This window comes from Gallinula chloropus (genome assembly GCF_964237585.1).
Source record: "Gallinula chloropus genome assembly, chromosome: 1".
Classification (NCBI taxonomy): Eukaryota; Metazoa; Chordata; class Aves; order Gruiformes; family Rallidae; genus Gallinula; species Gallinula chloropus.
The window spans coordinates 73,552,947-73,578,707 of record NC_140085.1 but is presented as its reverse complement, the minus strand read 5'-3'; the positions used below and the strand labels follow the sequence as shown (position 1 = coordinate 73,578,707).

Genomic DNA, 25,761 nt, shown 5'->3' with positions numbered 1-25,761 from the left:
GATTTACCTACTCCTTACCCATTTCCTAATCTTTTTAAAAATAGCATGGCTTTAATGGATACTTTGGGAAGTTGCCTGTCCTACAGGTGATACCAGAGTTGAGTAACTGAGCTCACAGATATTTTTTCCTTGTATAAATGTAATGGTTGTTACTGGTCTGATGCCTTCTTTTTTGCCTGTTAATGTGCTTTATATTTCCTAACACAAAAAAAATCTACCAAATACTATATGTAACCATTTTTTTCTTGTATCTGTTTTTTCTACATCTCAATTACCTGTGTCATCCACTGCAAGTGCAGCCTCTCTTCAACAAATCTACTACTGCTTTTCTCATGGACTATATTAAAGAAAACATGCAGTCTGTTCAATAAACATCCAAGTGCCATGGGTGGATTCCTGTTAATGTTTATGCCAAGGAGCAGTATCAACCCACTTTCTTTTAATCATCACAGGGCCAGTTTTAGCTGTAAGTGATTCAGATATTGAACGTGCCTTATGCTCCTAGAGGCTTTCATTACTGGGTTAATTCAAATCCCACATATTCACAGAAATCTTGAACTCAGTCCTTATGGGTCAGCACCTAGCATTCCTTGTGTGAGGGAAGGCTAGCTAGATTTGCATTACAAAGCCTTCCCAGACTTCTCCTTGGATATCTGACCTGGAAAGGAGAAGCAAATTCTCTCAGAGTACACTAACAGAGAATCCACAGCGTAACTTGGCTTACTACTGTGAAAACAGCACCTATTTCCCAAAATGCTGGTGCATGCAGTGCAGTGTCACTGTGGACTCAGCAGCTCATCTGTCAGTTGGCAACATGGCTGCTCCCACCTACTCAAGGTTAATTTCTAGAAAGGGCTCCAGTGTAATATGTTCAACATAAATCTACAGTGAGAACGTACTGTAAATAAATGGTGTTTTTTTTCCAGAGCTGTTGCAAAGCTTTTGCTTCCAAAGATGAAAATGATCACTGCCCTCTTTTTTTTTGTTCTTACAGAAACTACATTGAACATTCCTGCCACTTCTGGCCTCTATCTACACACGCTGCCCTGAGGCTCAGCCTGGCCTCACACTAGCAAACACTTGAAATGAAGTCTCAAGGCTTTACAATGAATGTGAGAAAATGTTTTACTGCATCCAAAATAGTTTTTAATTGAACAGAAATTAGGGTATAAGACAACTACTAAGAAGCTTGAGGAGGAAATGCCCCAGAAAGTCAGTCAGAGATTCCCCCATGTTGACAGAAGCTAACAGCTTCAGAAGGTATTTGCATGGCTCGACTTTACCTTAGAAAGGTTTACGTGGGCAGAGCAATGTAAAACACACATCACCAGTCCAGGTGGGTATTTTTGTTCATTTCTGCTACAAAAAAATAGCAGGATCTTCAATCTCACCACCCATGAAAACCAACACTAAGAACAACAGATGTATTTCTGCCCTCTAAATGTCTCCCCTTGATGAGTCTAAAAACTTGCCAAAGCACAAAATAAGTTATTCTCTGTAAACTGCTGCTGGGACAACAGAAGCTATTGGAAGATATAATACTTACTATATACTGTACCCTACCATCCTTATACATTGAAGTGAGGTATGACTGTTTTGTTTGGCTAAACAGATCTAAGAAACCTGGGAACGGCCTTATTGAAGGTTTTGAGGCATTTTATAATCTCTTTCTCTCCACTTCTCCCAACAAAGGATTTCAGGCACAATGTGTTTGACAAACTGCATTCCTGCGTACTACCCTATGTTCAGAAAAGGATCAGGGAAAGATAACACATGCCTGATTGAGTCACACTGCTGAGGCAATGAGAAGAGAGAAATTAGATAGATGAAAGAAGATATTTAACGGCCCAGAAGTGTAATGAAGCAAGTGATTTTTAGTGTTTACTTACAGATACCGAATATCTGCCATTGTTAAAATCACTTGGGAAGGCAGAAATTCTGCACTGCTAAAAATATCGTGAGAAATTAAAGAATGGAATGATCACGTTTTGAAACAAAAGTGAAAGACAAAGCAGAGTTTTATGCTGGTATTTGTGCTAAGGGCCCAGTGCTTCAGTTATTGTATTTAGCAGCTATTTGGAGCTGTAGAAAAACTATTTCAGTTCTGTGTTTAGCTGGAGAAGAACACCATAGAAATCTCAAAAACCATTATTTCAGGCAATTTGAGTTTTTCTGGTGAAAGGAAAGACACTTATTTTTCAGTGAAGAGCAGGAACTCACCCACAACAAAACTCATTTATGTCTTAGTTTTTTGCAAAATCTGTAAGAATTAAATTACATAAAACTCCTAAACAGAACCTTGTTTAGGCCTGAAAAAAAATTAAATAAAAATGCAGCAAATAAATATTTTGGCTTGTTTAAAAATGTAATCTAAAATTAATTTGTGTTAATTTGGAAACAGTTTTAATCATTCCAAATTTTAATTTTTGACCAAATACAGTATTTGGCCAGATGCCTTCTGTATCGATCTACATACACAAATGATTGATGAATCATTGTTGACACATAACATTTACTTTTTTTGCAAGATGACTCTTCAGTCAATACTGTAATTTTATAATATATCATATAAATCAAACAAAAAACCACAAAAATATGCTAAATACCACCCTAATACTAGTCTAGTGGCTATAAAGATTCATATAAAGGGGAGAGAAAAGTACTCCTAAAAGCGACTTTTTCAGTGTTCTATTTAGCGGGACTCTGTTTAGCAGATTGGGGGTTGGACTTGATCTCTTGAGGTCACTTCCAATCCCTACAATTCTGTGATATGTGGTCCAAAGTCTGAAGAGAACTAGAAATACATACAATACCTGATAGATATTTTCCTATACTGAAACTGGATGGAGTGTACTGCTGGTAATAAAGGAACTGGTCTGCTGCCTGCACACCACTCTGCTATCACAGCAGTAATAAAATGTCTGAGTTATCATCTCCTCTCACTATCACCTCCTGAGAAAGAAAGTTTTGTCTTCTTTAAGTTAATGTTTAGGAACCACCTAACGAGCACATCTTTTTACCTAAGGAGCCAAGAGTGTGAATAACAGCATGTAAAAAGTTCCCCTGATGCTAAAGGGCGTGTGTTTCTTAAGCATCTCGGTGCCCACCTTGGAGTTCAGCCTCCCTCATCCCCAGGACAAAGGGTGACCCAAAGGAAACACCTATGGAATTATTCCAGGCCTTTCCCAAGACCGCACAGAATTATGCAGTTTTACTTCAGGCAGAGGATTTTCCACCTGAGCTTTAACCAGAAAGTGTCTGCAGAACTACCTCTTTTACTACACAGCCTTTTGGCTGTCCTCTCTCTCCCATCATGCATGCAACTGCATCACCCTGGTTCTGAACACAGGGAGTCGATTTTTGCAGTGATCTCTGTGTCCCAGCTTCTAGAACTGATGTGGCCATGGATCAAGTGAAAAACCATAGTTCCCAAAGCAAGGGAAAGACTACATGCTGATAAAAGTCTGTACTCCAAAAAAAATCCTTAACTTTATCGTCATGACACTAAAATGTCCAGCATCAAAAAGTTCTAGGTTTTTCATGTTAGCTGTTAAAAAAAGTAGCATCTTAATTCTGTACGCTGCTACTTAAGGTAGTCTCTAAGGCCTAGCACAAAAATGGGTGCATGTTCTCTTCAGTAGTGCTGGCAGACAGTAAAATAAACTTTTCAAATGCAGACACATTCTCAGCAAATTCACCTTACAAAAAAGGCAGCAAAACAGAATCCAATGGAAAATATATTATAAACAGGAAGAGAAATACCACTTAAGGAAGGAAAACACTAATCTAATTAAACTAAATCCTCTCTCAGCATTTTCTATATGACTTGAGAAACTCTCTCTTATTGCATTCCTGGATTTTTTCTGACTTTCGGTTACAAAAGATTGTTCATGGGAGAGTGGTAGACATTGTTATATGACCCACAATCCACATTCATTTTTGTTCCTGGCCTAGGAGAGATTTGAGTGTGAGTCTACGGCATTAATCCAGTCTGCCACCTAGTTATTACAAATCTCTTAATAGTGCTGCTCTGCAAAATGTTCGGTCTGATACAATGACCTCTCCATTGTATTATGCTTTAAAAATGTTTTCAGCTCAATGGCTCTGAAAGTGCTTAAATCGGGCTGACTGTGACAACTAATGTACTGATCAGCCTTTATTTTTCATTAACACTGCCTGTTCTCATCTTAATTAAGACTTCTAGCAATTAATTTACTCTGTGGCTGATCATCTATGCTTACATTATTCTGTGTTGTGATAATTCTACTTAGTATTAATATTGCTGTTATCTTTTACAACATCCAAATAAACATGCTGATCCCAAACACAATCTGAAGAAGAATACTTGAAATTGCATCAGAGACATAATGCAGGAATAATTTTTAGAATATTGTTAGAGTATATGTGGTTGAATGCAGTATACAAGTAAGAGAAATCTTGAACTTAATCCATATTTACACACAGCTTATAAGCAATAATAAAATAATTGTAGAGGAAATTTAGAAAATTCATACATCACACATAATTTGTATGATTCTATTCCAGAAACTTTCAACAAGAGTTAAACGACATTAAATATAAGTTATACACAAGTCATTGGATTGCTGGACTCAGATAAACCACAGTGTTTAATTATTTATGAACTGGTTTACACACTATTTATGAACACACCCTGTATGTAAAGTAAAGCATAAATCTTTATAACACAAACAACAAGCAATTGTTTTGGTTAGTTTCTCTCCATCAATCTCAGTTATTGGGAATAATTATTCCTGCTTGGGTAGGGGATCCACATGGTGCTATGAAACTGCTACCAGTGATACTCAGTACTTTCCCTTTCAGAGAACTGCTAATGTAAGGAATGGCAGAGTTCAAATGTATCAGGATGAGTTGACACAGTTCAACTGTATCAGTATGTATTATATATCACAGGAAAATAAAAGAATACCACGTATATTGTACTTATACTAATGGCAAAGTAAGAAACAATGCAGCATGAAATAGGATGTCTTTAGATAGTCTGATTTTCACAATCATTCCCTCAGCGCCTGGTCCTAGAAAGGTGAGAATATATCTTCAGCAACAGAGAGAGGAAAGAGTACAAGAGGAAACAAGCATTCTCATTTTAGTTGTTAACTAAACTAGTGACATAGTGGGATTTTTGGGGTAGTTTGTTTTCTTTTTAAAAATTCATGTGAGAAGCTCAAGTACTACAATAAAACACTTTGGTCAATGACCAAGGAATTTAGGAGACTGACAGCGATAACCTCTCTCCCAGATTTTGTGTTTTATTCTGTTAGGAATGGAAGCCAAGGAAAACACACAACGTTTCTGATGGAGACAGGAATATTATGTTAGAGAAAGTGCAAGATGGTTGTTTCAAGCCAAAGTTACTTTAGGCATATAAATTTTGGTCATACAGATGCAGTTAGATGGTTGACTATCCAAAAAAAAAAAAAAAAGAAAAAGCATATGATTAACTTTTCAGTGGTCTTGTGGAAATCAGCTTCCTGTTTACACCTGTGAGTGTCCCTGTTTTGGCCTTCCAACTCCAGCATCTTGTCTGTTTCACAAGAGTGATCAATATCAGCAGTTGGCTAAAACACCCAATTATAGTCAACAAAAACATGTAGTCAGATCTTAGCTCCACTGAAGCTGAAGGATCATTTTCCAACAGCCTGGATCTGACCTTTATGTTGCACAGTTGCATCAGATCTTCTGGATAATTTGGGCTCACTAATCATAATTCTGTGATATGAAGAATATCTGGGTGAGCTGAGGTCCCCAATGAGAGCTAAAGATGCTCTTGTCTCATAACAGAATATGTCCTTGTGTGAGGATAAAAAAAAATCTCACCAAGATCTGTTCTCTTCAGCAAGAAAACAGAGAAAACTACCTGACAGAGGCTGCGACCCTTCTTCTGCCGACCACAATGTCATGGGTAAAAAGCATCCACATCGGAACAGACTGCTGGAGCTAAGTGAGAAACCCCGCACTGGGTACACTGGAAATGTAATAACTTATCTCACTGTCTAATGTTTTTCATATTGTTAACTCAGTGAACATAAGACTTTATTTCTGTCTTCATTCCTGAAATAAGTTGCTTGATTCTGCCCAAAGCTTTAGGAAAATACAGATTCAGTGACTACAACTCACCCCAATAGAGGCTGAAGAGAAAACAAACAAAGCAGGCAAACTGACCCAAGGAAACAGAATTCAACACTATTAAGTAGGTTGGCTGGAGAAATCCTGGACATCATACAAGAAAACAGCTGCTGGCATAATACAAAATAAACAAATTCAAGTTTGTTTAGCAATTACATGTGTTTTCAGTTTGGATATAAAACGTGCTTAGGGACAGCATCTTCAGCAGGCAGGCTTGCAGTCTGGTCTCTGACAAGATGTTCCTGCTCTGAGTGGCAGCCAGAAAACCATGTGTCATCCAGCCCTGAAGAGGGGTTTTGTCTTAAGATTTAGAAATAGGCATGTGTCAGAAATGTAACTTCATTCTGTCAGCAGTAAAAGCAAAGATTTGCAATTCTGCAAAAGTACTGTAATTTCAAAAAAAAGGATAGAAAGATTAAATGAATGATGGGAGTGAACAGACCAAGTTTAATTCAGCAGAAAAACCATGTAGGTAGGGAAAGGAAATAGATTCAAAAATTTGCTGAAAATGTCAGAAATTCTTGTTGGACCAAGAACAGAGACTAAGAAAGACTGGCTGAAATCCAGCCAAGGCTGGTTGTGATTGACATTTCACTGTCTGAGTGATGGCTATTTGGTGAATCCAATGGAAGAAATTTGGCAACCTCAGTCCGTTTCCCACATTGCAGAGCTACTAAGAGAAGATGGTACTCACTGAAACCCCTTGCAATAGTCTCTGTTATCTTCTCACACAGAGGCATGGTTTATCTCAAAGAAAATTCAGCAAGGTAGGCCAGGGAAGGTGTGTGGCTGCTGCTCGGGCAGAATCAAGGCTGTCAGTCTCTGCCAGTATCTAATTTAGCAGCTGACATTACCACTTGTTTCACAAAAAGGGAAATAAATGGCAGGGGAAGAGAAAGAAAAGGGACAAGAAAGGAAAGCAAAATGAAACACAGCCAAGACTACTACAATCTGCTTTTAATTTTGCTTCATTTATAAATCTCAAACACCTTAAACAGTAAAGCAAAGCAGAAGAAAAGGTGGATTTTTGGGGCATCACTACGACACAAAGTTCATTGGCAGATGGAGGTGACCCTGAGGACAGACAAGGCCATTCTAGAGATGAGAATGGAGGTGAGAAATGAGCTTTCTCCATTTAAGTCTTCACCAATGTCGTGTTATTTCTTGGTGGCTTGGTAAAAGCTGATAAAACTTGTATAGTTCTGAAATCCTGTCCCCCAGTGCTGGCAAATGACTGCACCATCAAGGAATACTCAAAAACCCACAGATGGGTAGGAGTTCAGTAATGACAAAAAAGTCACAAGTTGTCGCAAAAATGAGAAACTCCCAGTTTATTTTGAAAAAAACCTAGGCTTCCAGACCTTATAACATACTAGAGATGAAAACCTGGCTCACTATTTTCTTAAAAAGGTTCTCACAAGGGATAAAATGTACCTATTTATAACATGGGAAAATTGTAGAGCATTAGACCAGAGAATGGGAAGAAAATATTTTTTCCCTTGTTGGTCACAGGAAAACTCAATCTCTAAATCAACATTCTCCAACTCTACCAAGAGAAACTTCTCATAAAGATGTTGCAAAGTTTTTAAGCCTCCAATAGAAAGACTTAAAACAATCTCAGAAGGCAGTCACTTTCCATCAATAGAAATAAATAGTTTAATCAAAAATATCACATTTCATTACTGTTTCAAGAGGTTTTGAACTGGGTTTAATCAAGATTTAAATTATTGCAGGACCACTTGTATAAAGATAAGGCAAGGGATGTGATGTTGGGATTAAAAAAAAGAACTAATATAATATTATATTTTTTTCCTTCTTCTAAAATCTGCACAGCTGACATGAAAGAGCCTTGGTTTTCAGAAAGAAATATATCTAATAAAATGTATATTTCTAGGGCGCTTTTTCAAACACAAAGAATACATTCAAGTAGAATGACACTAAATATTTCAAGAATATTTTGCTTTGCAGGAACTCCTTCACATCCCCAATTCTTCCCGGGAAAATTTTATAACTTCTTGAAACACCATGCAATTAAACATAAAATGAATTATGGGATTCATCAGCTCCTTTGGAAGCAAGAAGAGCTATTTAGCAGGTTTACTCCCTGTTGTTTAAGAAAGCTGTGTTGTGAGTAAACCTTGCAAAGCAGTAGGAGAAAACCGATTCTTCTTTTGAGCTCCTATTAAGCTGTAACTTAATGAGACTGCTCATTCCTCACGGAACCAACGGATGATGAAGGGCCCTGGGTGTGTGTGAGGGTTTACTTTCAAATTCCAACTGGAGGAATGACCTCAGCAATGTCTACTCTGCATTGGGAATATTCTCACAGCTCTCAAATTCTTTTTCAGGGAAGTGAGTGTCTCCTGTGGCCTTGACTTACAGCACTAGATTTCTAAGGCATAATGCAGCCCAAATCAGACAAAGGTGACTGAACAAATCTGATAGTAATTTTGCTGTTCTAGTAAGAAGACTTTAGTACCAAAGCACAACACATAAAGATATTTCTAAGTGTTTATGGCTGGAAAAAGTTTCATACATGCAATATACATTTTCCTGTTTTCTTTTTTACACAAATGGAAAAAACATTATAGGAACAATTAGAAAAAATGATACATGATATTTTATATAGATGTATATTTTATATATTAATATATATGTATCAGTATATGTGCACTAATTTTGATATACATATAATGAGTATTCATAATTATTTATAATGCTGTATGTACAAGTGCAGATATAACCTACTTAAATCCAAAAATATCTCATGCCAGAAATGAAGACTGTCTCTGCTGTGCAGGAAAACACAGAGCAAAGCTTTTCTGACATCAGGATTATCATTTTTGTAGAACTAAACATGACCAAGACTCAAAGCTCATTCTGATACTTTGTTCCTTATAAAATAAGGAAATAAGGAAAAACTCTACCATGACGTTAAGGAATTCACAGACCCACTCCTGTGCAGAAAGGAACATGTAGCACAAAGGTGCTCATGTTTCTCAAAGATAAAGGATAAAGCAATGGAGTTCCTAGCCTCCTGTTCAGCTTTTTGGGGGTCGCTTAATCTCTAGAAAGCTGAAGTGAAGCAATATCCATACATATCTGTCCTATAGTCCCCAGAGCTTCACATATCCATCAACATTTTGATGGTAGAAAAACCCAAAGGTCTAAGTTATCATCCAATAACCAAACAGCTGCTTTCTACCAGCCCTGCTAACTTTCAGAAAAATCATATACAGTGTTAGGAGCCACTAAGTCAACTACAGTTCCTCTCAAAAATGAGGCTGCAAGCATACTTAACTAGTAAGTTTACACACAACGCAAGTTCCTTTTAGGTGCAAAGCTTTCTTGCATTCAAACCTCAAGGTTTGTATAACCTAATTCCACACACTACTGGGGAGCAGGAAATAGTTTGTCCAACAGGGAAGTCAAACTGGAAGGTGTACACTAGAGTGCCAGAAACACCACCACAGAATGCAGAATGGATTTCAATGCAGAATGGATTTCAAACTTGTTGCCAAATTGATTTTTTTTTAATAAAACACACATATATATATTTCACTGATGAGTATCAGAGAAACAAAGTAATCCAACAGAGAACCGCAGTGGAGTCAAGAAAGAAGTGATACTACGCCTTAGAAAATACCATTGCTTCTAAAATGTTTTTCTAGCAAGACTGGCAATACCTGAGGACAACAGAAGACTGAATATGAAAGGCAAAATATGTTTTTGTGAACTGTCTTCTGAATGGGCAATTTAATTTCCCATCAAAATGTTTTAAGATGTGTGTAGTGGCTGGGTTAAAATCTATGCGGTCTGGAGTACTGTCATAACTCAATAACTACTTTAATAAGCTGAGTGTTTGGCTCCTCCATTCTCCTCTGTCTCCTGATTGATTATTTGGTGGGTCTGGTGCTGGAGCTCATAAATTTCAAAATTCTTTCAAGTTTTTTTTGTCTTTGTGATCAAAGAAATGTTTATGTATCCTTCCCATACTGTGTCTCTTTAAACCATTGGCTTTTTCAAAGTGGGTTGTTTTTTTTCTAACACCATAATGTGATGTACACAGAGAGGTAAATGATGTCGGAATCCTTTCTGCCCCAAACCAGTCTGTAAATCTTCAGAAAAGCAAAGTTCATGGGTGCATTTAAAAGGGGCACAATCTGTTTGTGCTTTGAAGAAAGTCCCCCTTTTTTTTGTGTGCGCAGAATAACAATGCCAGAATGTGTTATTCCAAAGAACGGTTGCCATGGTGATGCCATCAATAACATCATTTTCTGCATCCTTGTCCTTTAAACACATAAGGAACGCAACAAGCATTGGTAAATGTGAAAAAAGAACAATTACCTTTTCTCTCTCAACAGCAGAGGAAGCCTTTTTTTCACCTCATCAATAGAAAATTATGTAGAAAGGAATAATAAAGACTGTTACAAGAAGCACCAAGAAGCCTATTAGTGACAAAGGCTTTTTTTTTTTCTTTCCATGAATAATTACAGCTCTTCAAGAAGAAATCAGCCCAGGCTAAGGACCCTTTGCAAGCTTTAGATGGTAAAACAAACATTTGACTATACAAGGATTTCCCTTTCATGTACCTTTCCAAGGAAAAACAACTAAAATCCAGAGTGAAATGGGAGAGAGAAAACCCAGAGAAACATCTGCTGCAATTAAAGAACCCTGCATTCACCTAAAAGTCTCATACCAAAAGAAGCTAGATTAGTGACAGAATCAATATAAATTTCAAGCCAGCAGGTTAAAGTTGTCTGTGGCAGGAAAGTTTGGCTTTTTAAATAGTATAGTAACAGGAAGCTCTTCTGATCCTATACAAATGGGGGAAAAACAGGATCTCAACACTAGATGTGCTACCAAAGAGCTGTACAAAACTGTTATGTTTAAAACCTCAAGGGCCAAAGCAAAATGGTAGATGCGCTTACTACACAACATCACTTCACAAGTAATGGAACCTTTACCAAAGCGAGATCTGACTGCAAGGACTTCAAAATAATATATAATTAGGGAGCCCTTCTGAAACATTACATTTTTGTCCTGACTCTGATGGGTGATGTGCGTAGCTCCAAATGTGGTGGTTGGTGTTTTCTACGCGAAGTGAAGGTCAACGTGTTGCACAATGGCTTGTTTGTCTCTATTGAGCCTTTCCCGACATACCTATGCTAGGGTCAGAGGCTGAAAGATGATGATGAGAAAGCGTCTTGCTTCCTTCTCCTTGCCTCTAGGTAGCAAAAGGAAGATAAGTAAGAGAGAAGTGCACAAGAAAGGAAGAAAAGAGTGAGAAATTTTACAGGTAGTTGGAGATGAGAGTAGGAGTTGGTAAGCTCAGACACATATCCTACAGAGTTAGACCAAGGAGCTGTTAGGGTTAACGATAGCAAAGAGACATAGCAGAAAACTTCAATCAGATTTAAAGTGGTAAAATTAATTTATTAAGATAATGCAATTCCAAATTCTTAAGCTGAATGAGAGTGGCCTGTGGGTGAAAGATAACAACCTAACCAATATAGCTGCATTATACAATGGAAAGCCTGAGCTAGTCAGGAAAGGGAATGGAAGATGTTTGAATTATTTTCCTGAATGCGTTATTGTCTTGCACTGTCCTTTGATTTCTCACTGCTTCTGTCTCTCCACCCCTATAGTCAGAGATAATGCTTGCTCATTTTGGATTAGCTCCTTCAGCTCTCCACTTGCTACTGTGGAAATCCTAAAGGAATCGTGGGCCAGTAAAAATGAACAACACATGGAGATGGCAGGAAACAATTCTTTTCCATTCTGTTTTCGAGCCTCTGCAAATGTTTCAAGGCACTCCACTATTCAACTCAGTTTAAACGCAAAGACTGACTGGTTCTGTTGCATGGAAAAAAAGCTTCCATGTTCTGTCTAGATTTCATCACACTTAAGAACTGTTTAGAAAGCTCTGAAGAAAGGCTTTTTAACAGGTCAGCTAATGGGCTAACTCAGTTTACGAGAGGGGCTGTTGACCAAATTCCCCAGAAGATAAAAATTAGTGAAATCTGTTTCTCGGTATCCAAACATTAGCCTTTATCTCTGAAACTTGAGGAATAAAAGACAAATTCTTGGAAAGAAATGTTATGATTCCCTTCCCTTCTGGTTTGCCTGAGACTTGGAAAGAAAATGTCTACTTTTGTAATTTTGTAGCTAGACTCAAGAGTCTAAAAGCTGAGCGGCAATTCCCAGTTGACCTGTCCTTCAGATCAACACTCAGGCATGGTTGTCAACAAAACAAACCAATGGCTTTGATGAATTGGTGAGAGTCTCCTGAACTCCTCTGAGATCCTTTAAAGGCCATTGGAAGTTTATACGCTAAATTTATGGAGTAAGTATTAAAAGTGTATATGTGTTTTGTTAAGCAACAGTTTCTTAACTCTGTTGGACTCTGTGACTGGAAGGACACTTAGTAATTTTAATTGCTTATAGGTTACCTCAGAATGCATGCAATACATAAGGGTCATTTAAATATGAACACATTCTTAAACAGATCTTTGAGAAAATCTTCTTTTTTTATTCTGGAGAAAAAAAGCTTCTGAGATGAGACATTAAAAAACCCCATGCCACTATTTACACTATTATTCTCTTTCATCAGTAACTGCAAAAAAATTAAATTCCTTACAATAATCAGGCAACAGCTAAATCATTCTCTTTTTCCATGCCCTAAATCCTCAGATGGAATTTCCTCCATTTGATCATGTAAAATTGTACCATTTTTCAATGGAGATGCAGAAGGAATGATGTCAAAATTTAAACTCCCCTTTGCTAACATATTCTACATAATGGCGCTTCTCAAAAGAGAATGATCTTTCCATTTCAGGGATGTGTGCAGAATGGCAGCCTGAAGACGAAGCCAGAAGCGTGCCTTTCTGGCTATTTGGAAATAATAAAACTTCCACTGTGGCAAAAGGCAGGCTATCACAAAAAAAGCAACCTACATAGGCCATATCCCAATTAAAACTTCAGCTGTTCCTTCGGCCCTGCAAGAATGCATCCACCTCTACATCACCAACATTTCTACTTGAATAGTTGTGTTTCCTTACACTTAAGTGATAAAGGTATTGTTTAAATGTTCTCAAAGACAGCACTGAAAAACTTCAGTGGCATATTTCTGGTCACAACCTGCACACCAAAAGCTAGAACTATACCTTACAGCTCTGCTTTTATCACCATGTAGGTAACAGGGTAGACTTTTTCTGACGCATCTTTGCTCAAGAACTTGCCAGAGAGAAAAATGAAAGGTGTGAGTGAGTGTGTGGGCACTGTTCAGATGGAGAAAGCAGATGAGAGATGGGTCCTGGGGAAGATGCAAGATATAGAGATGAAGGAGGCTAGACAGGAATGAAGGGTCAGTCAGTCATTGCCACCGAGTCAGAGGATTTGGACAGAGGCCAATGAGTAAAGGACATGAGTAATAATGCTGGCACTTGGGGTATAAGCAATAAGGAAAGAAGGTCTTGGTTCACAGTCCCATGCTGAAGAATGAAAGGGAAGGCCCACAAAGGGAAAGAAAACAAAGCTGTTTCTGTGAAGTCCTGGAAATGATCTAGTGTGGATATAGAACACAGAGACAGTGCGCTGAGTAGACTAGTGAATTAAATTCCTGGGACCTAGAATAACAGGGGAAAAAACAAACAACAAAAAAACCCAACCTGGAAAAAGTGGGATAATGGAGAAATGAACGGGAAGGATGGAAGACAGAGGGAGTGAACAAGTACAGTAAGTACAGCCTTCAGGCTTACCAGAAAAAGGTGTGCCACTCAGTTTTATTCCATGTTCCTCAATGACATTGTATGACAATTGCTTGCATGTCACTGAAATTCTTGGCTTAAGAATATATGTTTTCCAGCATCTCTAATAGAGTTTTGTGGTAAAGCTTGATTTAATCTACTACAATCTTTCTCACCACAGCTCTGTATAACCAGGCTGCTTGCGGGGTGACATCAGACCAAAGAAACATTATGAGCATTCCTCTCTGCCATCGGCATAAGGACCATCATTATCAATATCCAGCAAAGCGTAACAGTGGAAATTCTCTCTGTTCAGAAGCAAAGTACTGGGCAAACAATCTGTGCTACAAATAGGAGTCTCAGTCTCCAGGTGCTATACTGGATGAGGTTAGCATTCTTGAATGATTATGAAGTTAAGTCCTTTGTGTGCTTAACAATATGTTTCTTATTTTACACGCACACCCCGCTATAATTAGCTGTGTTATTACCATCATTCAGAATAACTCGTGGACCTGGAAAGTTGCCACAGGGTATGGGTTGTATGCCACTTTAATTGATATTGTATGTTGGTTTTGGGTATCACTGATGCACTTTTTTTTCTACACTCATTGACACACTAATGGAGATAAATACATGTATTTAGGCTCAACTTAAAATTTTAAAATCTAGTTTAATGGTAATCCACATCCTTATAAATTACAGGGTACCATAATCTGAAATAAGACCAAAATATGCACAACAAACTCCAGCTACCTCATTGGTTGGCCAAGGAAGAGAACACAATGCTACTTTAGGATGTGTATATTTACTGGATTGGAAGCGCCACCCTCACTTCTTGTGTAGGCCTTTTTCTGTCAAAAGGAATGAAGAAGATGAGCCAAGTGGTGTGCGCCAGACAGCAAAACTAGGACAACATCCCCTAAGCACCCCCAGGATGCTATAGGAAACCTTTCTCCTCTCCTTGTGCCTGCAGTTCTTCTGTGAAGCTGCTTTGATGACCTCACCTTCACAACTCAGACACATAAATTTATCAGCCTGGCACATCTGCTAACTGGGTTTTATATAACGCAGTCTAACAACAGTGAGGTTCCCAGTGTTAGGAAGCCACTTTACACTATTTGTAACATTGTTGCTCCACACTGATGCTACTGGGTTCCCATTACGTGGAAGAACCTTTTCACAGTGAGGGTGACAGAGCCCTGGAATAGGTTGCCCAGGGAGGTGGTGGAGTCTCCATCTCTGGAGATATTTAAGACCTGTCTGGATGCCTATCTGTGCCATATGAGCTAGGGAGCTGCTTTGGCGGGGGGGTTGGACCCGATGATCTCTCGAGGTCCCTTCCAATCCCTATGATTCTATGATTCTATGATTTTCAACTTTGTGGCATGAACAAGAGGACAGAGATCATCCTCCCATCAACTGTTGTGAAACCCCACTGGCAGCCACTCTACTTTTTTTTCCATGAAGGCAAATGGCAGATTTCATAAGTACTGAGATGTACTGTTATGTTCCATTTAACCCTAAATCTTGTCTTCCAGGTCTTCTCTCTGGCATGCAAGTTTTATTAATGTTAGTGGCTTAAGAAATAATACGGGATTGGACTAATGTTAGGTAAAACCACATAATCTTATAAATAAACAGTACTTTGTAAGAGCCTTTGTACTAATGTGTTTTTCTCAGATGACATTTGCACTTACAGTCCTAAAAAATAAGCTTTTTTAAAATGAAACATTGAGTAATCAAATCAGAGGAGTCATTGCTCTTTACATGGAATTTAGGATGTTGCAAGAGCTTTCAGATACAAAAGCTATAGTACAGTGCAATAATCACTGGCAATCTTTTTACTCAGCCCAGTACCACCACCTTATTTCCTTATTAAAGAAGTAGCTAGGAAGAGGTGTCCATTTGCACAGAAAAGAAACCCGCCGTCGACTTGGTTGTTCAAGGGATCCCAAGCTGCTAATGTCAGAACAAAAATGAAACTTTTGAAAATGATTTTGTGGTCATTGATCACAAGCCACCCTAGAAGTCATCCCTTGGGAAAGTGTTTGAAAAGACTGCTAAATGAAACTGCCTGTTGGGTCAGAGAATTATACAGGTTCCTTCTTCTAAGATGATGTAAACTAAATATGCTTTCTACTTGCTGAATGATTAATGTAGCTATTTGCTTCCACATGAATGACACAATGGATTAATTTTTTGTCACGCTGTATAAATTACCATTGTTGCTGTTACTGAAAATTCTGTGACAGGGATTGTGATAACCTGGCACAGCCGACTTAGAAGAACTAGTGAAAGCTCATTTTTTAATGATGTCCTCTGCCTGCGTAGGTACCTTTTCAAGAGAAACAAGTCATGGGCAGATCTGTTATAAATGCAAAGTATTATATTTAGTTTAATATCAGCAACTTCTTTGGTTCTGTAACAACTTTTCATAGTTTAAAACTGAAGAAGTTAAGTAATTTTTCACCCTCTCAGACAAGGTCAGAGGCCTCGAGTGCTAAACTTCATTTCTAGGAGTAAGGATAAATTAATGTGCATTCCTATGCCATGCAGTGACGTGAAGAATCAGTGTTATCTGAACAGTCTCAAATAAGAAGCCCAAAATAGGAAACACACCTAATTTAGCCAGAGTTTTTTAGCATTATTAAGATTGCTTCTTGATAATTATGTCTGTTTTCAATATCTTCAAAAGTTTTCCAAAGATAATAAAGAAGTTTGAATAAATTAAATAGCATTGTTCTCATAGTATGGCCAGTTAAATCATCAATTTTAAATGCAACTTCTCACAGCAAAAATACTGCTTCCCAGAAATCTCTAAACCAACTGCATCTTATATGAAGAAACAGCAAACCCACACTCGAGACTGCTGACATTACATCAGTAACTCTGAAGAGATGAAGGGAGGTGAAAGCGGGAAGTCTGTGTTTTTACAATCCATCTCAAATAGTTTCCCTCTGAAGTATGAATTGAGCATTGGTATTCTCCCTGTATGGTTAAGGAGAGAAATAAGCTCCCCTAGAAGTCAGAATATCTCTTGGATGTGTGACATTAAATGCACAGAGACAATGTGACTAACCCTCGATTACCTCAACCTCTTAAAGAGTTTGCTGGTGAACTGCAACTTTTCCAACAGTGTCAGATGAATGTTTTTGGAAAGATGATTAAATACATTCACTATCAGATAATGGTCAGCTATCAGGTCAGTTTTATGTCTCACACACAAAAAGCTGCATCAGCATCATAGGCCTCTTTGGTTCTGACTCCGCAGACAAATGAAAGAGAAAATAGGAACAGTATAGCCATTTTGATTAAAATAAAGCAAGTCCCTTCCACAGAATTACAGAATCATAGAATCATAGAATTATAGGTGTTGGACGGGACCTTGAGAGATCATCGGGTCCAACCCCCCTGCCAAAGCAGCTCCCTAGCTCATATTGCACAGACAGGTGTCCAGACGGGTCTTGAATATCTCCAGAGATGGAGACTCCACCACCCCCCTGGGCAGCCTGTCCCAGGGCTCTGTCACTCTCACTGTGAAAAAGTTCTTCCACATGTTGGTGCGGAACTTCCTGTGCTCCAACTTGCAGCCATTGCCCCTTGTCCTGTCTCCACAGACCACTGAAAAGGGGCTGGCTGATTCCCCCTGCATCCCACACTTAAGATATTCATAAACATTAATAAGGTCCCCCCTTAGTCTTCTTTTTCTAGGCTGAACAGTCCCAGCTCACTCAGCCTTTCCTCATAGGGGAGATGCTCCAGGTCCTTAATCATCTTTGTAGCCCTTCTCTGGACTCTCTCCAGGAGATCCCTGTCTTTTTTATACCAGGGAGCCCAGAACGGGACACAATACTCCAGGTGGGGCCTGACCAGGGCAGAGTAGAGGGGGAGGATCACCTCCTTTGACCTGCTGGCCACACTCCTCCTGATGTACCTCAGGATCCCATTGGCTCTCTTAGCCAGCAAGGCACACTGCTGGCTTATGGCCAACCTGTCATCAACCAGGACCCCCAGGTCCTTCTCCACAGAGCTCTTCTCCAGCAGGTCATCCCCCAGCCTGTACTGATTCAAGCAGTTGTTCCTTCCCAGGTGCAAGACTCTACACTTGATTTTGTTGAACCTCATCTGGTTTCTCCCTGCCCAGCTCTCCAGCCTGTCCAGGTCTCTCTGGATGGCAGCGCAGTGTTCCTGTGTGTCAGCCACTCCTCCCAGCTTTGTATCATCGGGTACTTGCTGAGAGTGGATGCTATTCCCTCATCAAGGTCGTCAATGAAGATATTAAGCAGGACTGGACCCAACACCGAGCCCTGGGGAACACTGCTAGTCACAGGCCTCCAGTCAGATTCTGCTCCACTGATCATCACCCTCTGAGCTCAGTCCAACAGCCAATTCTCAACCCACCTCACTGTCCACTCATCTATCCCATGCTCTCTCAGCTAACAGGCTGTCACTGATGACAATGAAGGCAGTCTGTCTCCAGATTAGACATATATGGTCTGTGGAAAAAAGTGCAGACGACTCAATCAAGTCTTCATAGAATCACAGAATGGTTTGGGTTGGAAGGGATCTTTAAAGGCCAGCTAGTATAACCCCCTGCAGTAAGAACATACATCTTCATCTAAATTAGGTTGCCCAGAGACCTGTCCAACCTGGCCTTGACTGTTTGCAGGGATGGGGCATTCCTCTCTGGGAAATCTGTTCCTGTGTTTCACCATTCTCATTGAAAAAAAATGTCCTCCTTATATCTAATCTAAATCTACCCTCTTTTAGTTTAAAACCATAACCCCTTGTTCTGTTGCAACAGGACCTAGTAAGAAGTCTGTCCCTGTCATTCTTATATGCCCCTTTCAGGCGCTGGAAAGCCAAAACAAAGTCTCTCTGGAGCCTTCACTTCTCCAGATTCAACAACCCCCTCTCTTGGCCTTTCCTCATAAGTGAGGTGCTCCAGCTCTCTGATCATTTTTGTGGCCTTCCTCAGGGTGCTGGGGGGTTGCGTGGCTGAAACTTGTAATACTCTTCTAATACTGCTAATAGAGAAAAAGACTTGGACTTCATGAACACATGAGAAAATGTAACTGAACAGTGAGATGACTAAGGAACTAGAAAAAGATTGGATGTGGACTTGTATCCATGTGTCTGGCTAAGACATCAGTCTAGTACATAGCACCAAATCAACTATTTTTTTCAAAGGAATATAGGGTTGGGGTTTTTTTCTTGTTTAAATACTGCTCAGCACCTAGATTAGTGTTCAGTTTCAGTTAAACTGATATTCTTGTCCTGTGTGATGTATAACACCGAAGAAAGCTCCTGGTTCTAAAAGGGTCTGAGGTGCAGCAAAGGGAACAAAGACATCAAGACTACTCTCAATGAAAATGAAAAATCTCCAAGTGTAATATACTGGCACAGTGGAACAAAAAGCTGATGATCAAAAGACTTAGCACCTAGACTTACAAATGACAATATACAATAGAAAAGCTGACAAATCTATTTCACTCAGCGCAACATCTACATCTGGAGTATTTATCAGTGTTTCCTCCCAAACTTTAAAGTACTTTTATCCTACTATTCTTTGCCTTTCCTGCCACCAGCACCACTGGTGACCATTTATGCCACAGTTGTGCCTCGCCTTTATATGTTCACATTGATCTATGCAGGTACCAAGAACTACAGGTATCAGTTATCTCTCAAAGTTGTTGCCTTTCACTTCGGTGCTATATAGATCCTTTCCTCAGCTTTCAGCCACCACCCTTTATTACAGTAAATAGGTTCTTTTTCTGAGCTGCCATGTGCAAACTTAAAAATGAAAGCTGGAAATGTAGTATTGAGGGTGTCAGGATTGCTGGCTCATGTGGTTCTGCTGTCCTCAAGAACTGCAGTCCAGAAGCATATGATGCTAGAGAAAACAAAGTGATTAAAACTACCTGCATGGTGAAGGAAACAGAGGACAGGGAGGAAGGTTTTTGACCCTTCCCTCAGGACCGTCCTCTCAGACCTTCCTGTATGAGAAGTGGCCTCAGCCCTTCCTTTGGTCAGCTGCAATAAGGATGCAATGGGAAACATGAGCTGAAAACTCAACAAATTAGAAGAATTCAGGGAGAAAACACATGACAATTACCATTGCCCTAATGGTAATACTTTACATTGAGAGAACAAGTACATAGTCCTGAAGTACTTTTGACCTATGTGGTAACTACACCAGTTATCCCAGGTAGGGCTTCACAATAATTACATGTCCTTGCAGCTCACCTGATAATTACTCTCAATTGAATCCCCAAGTATTTACCATGTATCTGCTCTGTGGTTTAGAAGATGAGATAGTTATATAATTTGATGTTATTTTTCAGAGCTAAACCCTACTATTACATGGTGCAGTACTTACCGCGAATCATCAACAGTATGGTCGACATAGAGGTTAGTTCTGAGCAATAAAATTTCATATGATTGGAGACTGAAGTTAGAATGCAATACATATGTTGTCTTTTTTTAATACCCAACACACATCTAAATTTTAGACTAAATGCCCCTGGATGTTGCATTCTTTTTTTTAGGCATGCTTTCAATGAATTTCACACAGATAACTGGCTGCCAAAAGCATTTGCTGGCACAAATTTTAAGCTGGAATTACATATTATTTTTCAAAATAGCAGTGTATGTGAGTGTATGTGAGGAAGAATTCACACCTAAGCTCTGATTTTCAGAAATTTATTTGCCCACTCACAGAAAACGTATTTCTTGCATGATCTGTGCTTTTAATCAGAAATCCATGTTGAATTTAAGGAAATTGTGAACAGCTCCCAGTAAAAAAAGCTGCAGATGAAGAAGTATTGTGATGAAGTTGTGTCCTCAAAGGCTGGTCTGATGGATTGAGTAAAGAGATACAATTCAGTAAGCCTGACCTCTTGCAATGCCTGAAGGGAATTCAATTAAATTCCCATGCCTCTGTTTCTCTCTTTGGCCTCTCCTGCCCATATAGATGGAAAATCTCTGCTGTACTTGCTCACTGCCTGAATGAATGGGCCTAGCAACACAGATCCAGGAACTGACCCACCATGACTAGTCAGCTTGGCCATATACATCATGAAGATATGACTTCTAATGGAGCATGTACATGTGAACAGAAAAATCAGCCTGTTCTTCATGAATGAAGACTCTGAGATCTAACTGCTGGAGACTAAGCCTTCTCTTTTGTGCTACTGCAGTACCTGCAGTCAAATAAAGTACTTCTACTAATCTTTAGTACTACTGGATTCCGGCTGGGCCACTGGATCCAACCAAGATCAACTTCCTTTCAGAACCTATCACCTGTAACCAGGGAATGAATCCCTGCCAATGAGTTCAGTAAAGATGATTGAAAACATCCATCTAAACTTTTTTTCAAATAATAGCAGCGTATGTTGGTCTAAAAATAACATCCTTTTCTTCTCACCATTAAAAAGATGTGCCTACCCAAAGTGAGAAACAATTCAGCAATAAAATTAAAGTGTAGGGGGAAAAATAAGCCCATAGACACAGTCCTACTTTGCATGCTTAAGTTGAAATACTGGAATATTACAGTTGTTCACAAAATGTTAGTATGCACAAAGCATGTTATGGTTTTGTTAAGCAGCCAATTCTACATCTGAAAGTCCAAATGGCCTTTCTGCTAATTATTTGGTACAATTTCTAGGGGTGTGAGACAACTTCTTCCAAACATTGGTCCCTCCAAGCCTGTGTAAATTTGCTTTCAGGACATGGCATTGTTTCTTTTAGCCTGGATGTAGTATTTTGAAGCAAAAATCTTGAAAATTTGAAGGCTGTTTATTCTTTGTTTATGCATGCAGTGCTCAACACAAACATACCAGAGTCAGTCCAGTAAAGAGCTATGGATTTGTTTAAGGGGTTGTAACATTTGACATGTGAGGAGAAGCTAAACCAGCTGACATCATTCAGCCTCAAGAAAGAAGCCTCAGGGGGGATCTTGTCAATGTGAATAAACACCTGATGGGTGTAAAAAAGAGGGAGCCAAACTTCTCAGTGGTGCCCAGTGGTAGGACAAGAGGCAGGGGACACAAACTGAACACAGGGAATTCCACTGAAACATATGAAATGTCTTTTTTACTATGGGAGTGATTGAACACTGGCACGAGGTGCTCAGACAGGATGTGGAGTTTTTATCCTTGGAGATATTCACAACCTGACTGGACACAGACCTGAACCATTTACTCTAGGTGATCCTGCTTTGAGTAAAGGGTTTGGACTAGATGATAGACAGAGCTACCTTCCAACCTCAACAATTCTGTGATTTTGTGAAAATTAAGAGATTCTATGGCCAGACAGAGCTCATGGAACTTGTGCTATGCCTTACAGACATGTGCAAGTCTTACACAAACACATAATAAAATAAGTTTTAATGCAGACCTTTCAAACAAAGACCTCTGAAGGCGGACCTTAAATGAATACTTATGTTTCATTAATGAAGAGAAAAAAACACTATACATAAAGCTGCAGTACAGAATGAATGTATCTGTATGCCTCTATAGAATCATAGAATGCTTTGGGTTGGAAGGGACCTCAAGGATCATCTAGTTCCAATCCCCTGACATGAGCAGGGACATCCTCCACTAGATCAGGTTGCCCAAAGCCTCATCCAAGCTGGCCTTAAACACTTGCATTCGTATGCAAGATGTACAGGGTATTTTCTTCTTTCCTAATATGCTCTTGTCACAGTATGACATGCTTGCAACATCCCAAACTTTCAGTTCGGATTGGAAAGGCCTGAAAAGGTTATGGCTGACTTGCTGCTTCTGGACTTAAGGGACATAGGAGTGGCTCTCTGTGATGCAGTATCTAAGGCTTAGGCTGTGCAGCCTTCAAAAAGAGAAGCCAAATGTGCAGAGATTCGGAATACTTTGTATGCTATTTTAGAATACGCTTTGTAAATCAAATCAAATCAAATCAAATCACTGACAGAAGAGGAAAAGGGCTTCACATAGTTCCCTAGTCTGGTAATGTAAAGAAGGGGAATGTATACTCAGAAATCTTCACCTTCACTCCTTATATTCCCTCCTCTTCTAAGAACTGATCACCGCATGTTGTGACTCTGATGTAAGAGTTTGTGAACAAATGTACCCTAATACCTGAGTAAGAGATTTGAGGTTCAAGGTCACTGGGGAACAGTTTCAGTGTCATGCAGTCAGATAAGATTTTTTTTCCATGTTCACTCAGGGGGAAATTTTAGAAGCAATTACATAAGCTAGGTGCCTCCAAACAATTTTTTTAAAGTTTCGCCTTTTTTTTTTCTCCCCCCAGCTCAGTGCTGGGCTTCTCCAAAGAGACAAATATGAACATTCAGAAAGAGACAAATATGAACACAGAAGCACAAGACATTACTCTGACTTGGTTCTGTACATTCATTCTGAGGTACTTCTAGGCTTTGCAACATATTGCAATTGCTACATAGATCCAGAGAACACTTCTTGTAGCCCAAACGTTTTACACAAGATACCTACCTACATATTTATCATATCATCAGAACCTCAATTACAGTAAGTCTTGCTTTCGTAAAATTATTGATAATTTAGGTTGGAAGGTGTCTTTAAAGATCATTTGCTCAAAGTTCCAAAGTTAGATTTTGTCCTGCATTGGATTTTGCTTTGTTAAAGGTACCTATTCCTTAGCTCAGCAATTATGGACCATGTTACACTTGGTCAAAGGGCTTTTTAAAATATTTGAAACTTAATTCTGAGTATTTTTATTACAGATTTGTCAAGCATTTGTTACACAATTGCTACTGAGTTCATGCTGGTGGTATTTGTCACTTACACTTTTGCCAGCTTAGCAATACATGTCTATAAAATAAATTAAGTAACTAAATAAACCAAGTTACCTGCACAGAGGAGATACTGCAAGAGTACCACCTGAAGAAATTACACCCCTCTTTCTATCTTTTCTCACACTGAAGATAACAACTTTATCACCCTTTCTTCCCCTGCTCACTACAGCCAGTGTTTCCCTCAGTGCACCTAGGCAGAAAACATGGGACAACTGTGCTCAGTTCATATTTAGTTTTGAACATTCTTGTTTCTATTCCAGACCTGAAGATTTTACATGCACAAAGCTTGCCAGGTTTTCCATGTCTATCAAGTAAGCCTGATAAAATACTGTCTCTTCTGATGATTCCTGACAATTTTTATGCCATTAGACGATTCCAGCCATGACTGCTGTACTGTTCTAGCAAGAAATCTGTAACACACAGAGAAGTCCTCCACAGTGTGGGTAAATCCTTGGCTTTAAGATAATGTCAAAATTTGTTGAAATTTCAATATAATTACATTTTCACTGTTAACACGATTTTAAATCCTCCCCATATTTTGCTTAGAAAAAAGGATGGAGAGAGTTTTGACATCTGACTCCAGTCAGCTCCCGTTTCTACGAGCTAGGGCATGGCCCTCAGATGCCTGGAAGTCTGCCAGAGCAGTTGTCATCAGGGGAGAGCTCAAGCACCCCTTGCTTGTGGTTAAGCCCTGCTCAAAGGGTGATGAAAGTCAGTTAGAAGAGATACCCAGGTGTGAAAAGACATTTGAAAGGGATCATCCTAACCTAAGTATTAGATCCACACTTCCCTACTCCTGATGCTGCACTAGATTCACGATCAGAAATATGGACAGCTACCATCCACAACTGAAGTGCTGTTTTGGGGGAGAGGGGTTCTTTGCTGTGTCTAATCTATTTGTGGGATACTCACTTCCACTTTTCTTCTTTAATCTGTTCCAAAAACTGGGTCATATCTGTGCACATCTGATAAGAAACTTCCAGCAAGTGAACATATGCTGTGGTAAAGAGCTTTATCCAAAGTCATCTCTATTGTTTATGATGTGGTGGAAGACCATAAAAGGAAAAAGAAAGACACTATTTCTCTGTGCGCATGTGGCCAGGTATTTAGCCATGCACAGAACTGGCTCGCTGGGAAACTTTTCCTTTATGACCACATAAATCTTTTTCATTAAAATCAGAGTTATTTATGCCTAGGACTACCTGTGCTTGCACCAGACCTGGTGGGCCAGCAGAAAACCCTGCCAAGACCACAGACTAACCCAACTCTCCAGGGATTCCTAGTTTGCCATAAGGAGTGGCTTAAGAAAGCAGTTTTTTGAAGTCAGGTTATGAGTCCCTGTGGGCCTTCTGCTTATTTTATAAAGGAAAAATTCATGCTACCTCTTTACCATATAACCAACACCCATATACAAGAGGAAACACTTGGAGAAATTTACAGAAAATTATCTTTGAAAACTGTAGAATACTGTACACCTTGCTCATGCTGCTGCATATCCATTAAAGACAACTCCCTAATATTTTGAACTGAAGAGTATCATTCTAGGAACCGAAATACAACAGTAGACATTGAAAATACAACATTCATAAAATCCTGAGCAAATATTTGTGCTAATGAAGGTTAAGGAGTTGGCAGTCCTGAAAACTGTAGTCCTCTATTTATCGACAGTCTAATTTCAATGCAGGCAGCTGGAGTGGAAGCTTCCCTACACTGCCCTGCCAATGCTTTCAACCCTGACCTAAAGAGACCCTCTCTAGAAGCAAGAAATAATTCATTCTTTATGCTTGTTTGGCCCTGGATTTATTTCAAGCAAAGGCTGCCAATTCCACTGAATCTGTACACAGTGGTTTTATAATATGGTCTACAGTCAACTGGGATCTGAACCGAGACCACCTAAGTCATTCCATTAAAACAACACACTGTAGTAGAAATAGAGTGCTGGGAGCAAAAGGCCAGAGCTGTTATCCACTTCAGCTTATTTCTGTGATTGGAAGGTGGTTGCAAAGGAAGGGAAAGCAAGCTGAGTCACACCTAATC

At 39.2% G+C, this 25,761-nt stretch overlaps 1 protein-coding gene across 1 annotated transcript in view; it reads right to left on the bottom strand.

Moving 5' to 3' along the window:
• The window catches only part of SCUBE1 (signal peptide, CUB domain and EGF like domain containing 1), a gene marked incomplete at its 3' end in the record, with an annotated part of 207,684 nt that overhangs the window by 95,575 nt on the left and 86,348 nt on the right, over window positions 1–25,761 (bottom strand). The gene's annotated exons all lie outside the window — the stretch shown is intronic.